We start from the raw sequence: 4,815 nt of genomic DNA, 5'->3' as shown, positions 1-4,815 counted from the left end.
CGCACGCACGCAGAAAATCCACCTCTTATTCCTTAACTTATTTGCAGTGGTGTTTATTATTCCTGCTCAACTGGTTGTAAAGAGGAACATTGCAAGGTAATAAGTAATATTAGATTGGTGCAAGGGTGTAGTAAATAATTATTTGTTTGTTGTTTGATCGATCTATACTACCCTCTATTCTTTCCTTTGTACACCGAGAAAGTAAGGAAATGATGTATCTTGACTTTTTTCTAAATGGAGATAGTTTTAGTTTTCTTATCGCCTGAGATTCCAAATGGAGGGAAGCAAATGATGAGTTAGAATGAGTAAGAATTCCTGACAAAAAATGTCTGTCGAGGATACAGAATCTAAGTTACAAACAACAAAGATAAACTATGAAAAGCTGTTGGGTTGAACAGTTTTAAAAAACCCAATTTCCAATTCACTTTAGTCAGTTTGGCCTTTTCCCTGCCTCCTTTAACTTCTATTTGATGTTTTATTTCAACCTTCCTTCAATGTTTTAAGTAGATACAATGTATTTTTATATTTCGCTCGATTTGGTATCCAGTTCGCACTCGCTAAATTTGGCTAATTATAAACTTCGTAACACTTTAAAGCTAAGCAAGGGTAGAGCCTTATATATTTTCGTTTTCTTAACGATCATCAGTAGTTCGGAGCAATGGAACAATTAACCCCAATTAACTATTTGGGTAACAATCACTTGATCTCTTTCCGTGCTGACAAGGGTCATTAACTTGCACAGTTTGTTCGACTATGAAATGACTTCTTGTTATATATTCCATTTGTTAAATTTCCGGCTGTTGAACTTTGCAGTTTTCCGCCCCGGGCCAGATCTACTAAAATTTGCGTTAAGAAATTTAACACTTTTCCTACAAAATAATGTTTCACCGAGAGACTTGATAATGGAATAACCACGTAAAATTAAAATGTCAGAGTCACGAAGCCATTACTTGACCTCACTCGAAACTTTTGCTTTCGAAAAACATCCGTTTTGACCAACACTGCTCCTTCTTACTTTATCTTATGTATATATGACTCATGGCGGCTGATGGCGGTTCCGATTACAAATGATTACATATTTTTTTCTCCTTTAACGTAGTTTAAAAGCCCTGAAGTTAACCAAGAATCCTGGACGAAAATATGAAGACATTCATAACGTCCGGGTCCCACATCTAAAACACTATTGTTGCATGAATTAAATCATATTAGGGAGCACGAGACATTTTTGAGCCGCAAAAGGAGACCGGAAGTGAACATTTGTCGCTGCCAAAACATTAGTTTCTTATAGGTTTTTTAACCAAGCTTCTCTAATAGTGAAAATATACTAGGCAATACAAATGTCAAGGCAAATTATAGGGAAAAACTGAACAAATTGCGATCTGTTGGACCTCATAGTATTCATGTTTATGAATCAGAATTTTGTGATACACGCTAACAAAGGCCTTAGAAAGATAAAAAAAACAAACACTTAAGGCATGTTCAACACCATGAAGGGCAAGAAAATTTTCTCTTGTACAGTTGAATCAGTGCTGAAGAAGTAAGTGGTTCTTTCTCAAAGCAACCCTTTTGTTACGTAAAAAGTCCTACGCAATGTTGCGAAAACATAAACTTAGTGAAATGTAATGTAATGTTAATGTGATTTATTACGTAAATACTAATGAAGTACTAGGATTTCCTTTTTCTAACGAAACTATATCTTCACCACGCGCTGTGAAGATATTATTTTAAGGATGCAGGTGTCGTCATGGTAACTAACAGGATTAGCCAATAAAATGCGAGCTTCCCCTTCCCTGTAAAATACTTTTGTGCTGTACTACATGTACTAGTCATAGTTGAGACTAAAGCTGCCCCCGCTGTTAAATATAGTTACACACAGAATTCAATGTGTACAGGGCCCGGGTAGAGGAGTGGCTGTTTACAAAGGGAGCAATTGATGTTAAAGCAGGGAGAAAACAAATCAGTACCGAATATGAAAAGGGCGATCATGTCAGACACGATGGTGTACCAGTCGAAACAGACTAAAGGAAACGCAAGGTCAATTTTTACCGCAATGTGGCCACCATTTTTCAAAACTGTAACACTTCAAGGGATGAAGTTTTTCAGTCCTGAGTAACGTAAACAACGACTGATGTTGTAGAGTTTAATGTCAATGCTTTATTTAGATGTCCTTGATCTGGATGATAGGATGAAATGACCAGACGAGAAATGGTATCACGGTATTATTAATAGGTACATCGAGTGCCGGAAAATTTGTGTAGCAAATTCTTCTGAGAAAATTAAAATTCGGAAATGCTGAAGTATCCCCAACGATAAAGCTTCCCATAACATGGTTTTGCATAATTAAGAGTTCCATATATTGCGATAATTTATTCCAAAGTTTACTAACACTTTGAAAGAACTGAAACTGACGGTCTCAAAACTCCAGCAAAATATGATAACTTGTGGCCTTTTTCTTCAATCCAAAGTCGTGTTCAAGATTGGTTCTTTCTAAACAACAACCTCTTCAGGACACAATGCTGTCGCGAGCCTTTAGTATGTTGATTTTTGCGGGAACAACACGGATCGTTTGCTTTGTAAATACGTTAAGAACCACGAATATTTACGTGTATCGTTAATCGTTTTCTAGCAACACTTGCTGGTCGGTAGAATGAGTCTCTTAATCTCTCAACAGTGATTTGTGTCTGTGACAAATCGTTTCCCGAAAAAACGTCCCCCTTGTTAGAGTTTCAATACTTTAGTAATCCTCCCTTTTAGAGATTACCTATCTTAGTAATTTCCCGTTCCTTAATACCCGTTCCCATTCACCGTTCATTATTTTAGAACAAGCCATTTAGTTACCCGCTTCATGTGCTGAAGGTAGAGTTGTAAGATGCGCTACGGTTTTGTTCGGTGGGTGTTAAATATGGCGTTAATTTTGAAGGCACCTGTTGTGAAACCTAAAACTTTGGATTACTCTGGTCAAAGCGATCTTCCAATGGAAAATAGGGTGCTTCGTTTTCGAGTTGTGAGTGCTTTGTTTTCTTGTTTGGAGCGCTTCGTTTTCGACTTAGGGTCCTTCGTTTTCGATCTTTTGGGTGTTTCCTGTTTAGTTCCTCGTTTTCAAGAGCTTCGTTTTCGATACAACCCATTCAGTTGTGACTGACGCACGCATGCATTTAATCCACTGCTTATTCCTTGACTTATTTGCGGTGGTGTTCATTATTACTGCTCAACTGGTTGCAAAGAGGAACATTGAAAGGTAATTAGTAATATTAGCTTGGTGCAAGGGTGTAATAAATGATTATTTGTTGATTGTTTGATCGATCTATACTACCCTCTATTCTTTCCTTGTACATCGAGAAAGTAAGGAAATGATGTCTGACGAGCGTACGGAATTTAGGAAGGTTTTAGTTTTCTTATCGACTCAGATTCAAAATGGAGGGTGTTACGAAGTAAATGATGAGTGAAAATGAGTATACGGAATGAGTAGCACGTACGGAAGTTACAAACAAAGAAGATACTCAGTTGGGTGAAACAGTTTCAAAAAACCCACATTCCAATCCATTTTAATCTTCTTCAATTTTGCCTTTGCCCTGCCCCCTTTAAATTTGTATTTGATGTTTGTTCAAATCTTCCTTCACTGTTTTAAGTAGCTGTGTTTTATCGGATTTAAAAACACGAGGCATAGCAGAGTGTTTTTAGACCCAACAAAACAAACTTTAAGGTTCAAATTGTGAGAGGAAGATACTGTAAAAGTCCATGTAAAAGCCGCACCTTTTTCCTCAAAATTCAAATGAAAAATCGAGGGTGCGGCTCATCTACGGAAACACCTAAGAGGTTAAACTGAATAAATATATAACAAACTGAAAGCATGTTGTTGCTGATCATTGCATTGATGAATGGTGGCTCCTGGAGGAGCCGCTCATTGTGGTCATTTACGCTTCTTGTTCTCCAATAGTTCTTTCAAGCGATTATATTTCTATCACTTCACTGGATCAACTGAACACCAACCTACAGGAAATCTCCATTCCTCCACAAAGCTGTTTGACGACTGCTTTCAGTCACTGTCATGGATATCTTTCCACCACGTCCGAGAAAATACCAAGATATTCGCGAGTACTCGCAAGCCAAATGGCCGACCGTTTAATTATGATGCCCAGACTCCTCTCCATATTTCAAAGCTTGGCTACTAAGCACTTGTGCGTATTCAAGAGCATTTCAAAGTGATATAAAAACTGATATTGAAAAAGAAATCACGTGGAGAGAGCATCTTTATTTATTTATTTTTTATAATAAACTTACAAGATAAAGGTATGACAAGTGAAATTTCACCATCTAAAGACTTAATGGATATGAAAGGTATAACAACCACCGAGTCAGTGTTTTGAAACCATAATTGTCTGCCCTTGTTTGTTTACTAGTAGAACTTCATTGGAACTTCAAAGTTTGTTGTCTCTTATTTTTTTGCGGAATTCAAGCTTCTAATTTGAGGTGCGGCTTATACATGGACTTTAAGGTATTAGCATACAAAGAGTATAACAAGCCGGGCCATAATACTATTCTTTATCCAAAAAACTCTAATGAAAAGTGTTTTATCGGGTTTAAAGCTCATGCACGTGATTTTTTATGGGTGTCTTGATAGGCTGTTAGGCTCATTAATTATTGATGAATTTTTGAAGTTAAAATTAGCGGGAGACTAGCAACCTTTGTGACATGAGTATTTGTGCTTTAGCAAGAGTATCCTTTCAGGAAGGGGTTCTTCTCCACTAATTGCAACCATCTCTAGTAAAGTGGGCAACTGGGAGGAATGCTGTGTGTGTGGATGGTGAATTGTGG

The 4,815-nt window shown here is 37.3% G+C and overlaps 1 protein-coding gene across 2 annotated transcripts in view; it reads left to right on the top strand.

The window, feature by feature from the left end:
* LOC137973315 (tetratricopeptide repeat protein 28-like) overlaps nucleotides 1-4,815 on the top strand; it is a 19,145-nt gene continuing 14,330 nt past the window's right edge. The window contains exon 1 of one of the 2 annotated variants that reach the window (XM_068820102.1): nucleotides 1-96. The gene's annotated coding sequence lies outside the window, so the exon portion shown is untranslated. Of the gene's footprint in view, nucleotides 97-3,132; nucleotides 3,239-4,815 lie in introns of those variants that run through there. The other variant, XM_068820101.1, reaches the window with a different exon arrangement.

This window comes from Montipora foliosa, chromosome 10, assembly GCF_036669935.1.
Source record: "Montipora foliosa isolate CH-2021 chromosome 10, ASM3666993v2, whole genome shotgun sequence".
Taxonomy (NCBI): domain Eukaryota; kingdom Metazoa; phylum Cnidaria; class Anthozoa; order Scleractinia; family Acroporidae; genus Montipora; species Montipora foliosa.
Note: the sequence above shows the minus strand (reverse complement) of the source record. Positions and strands in the feature narration are given on the sequence as shown.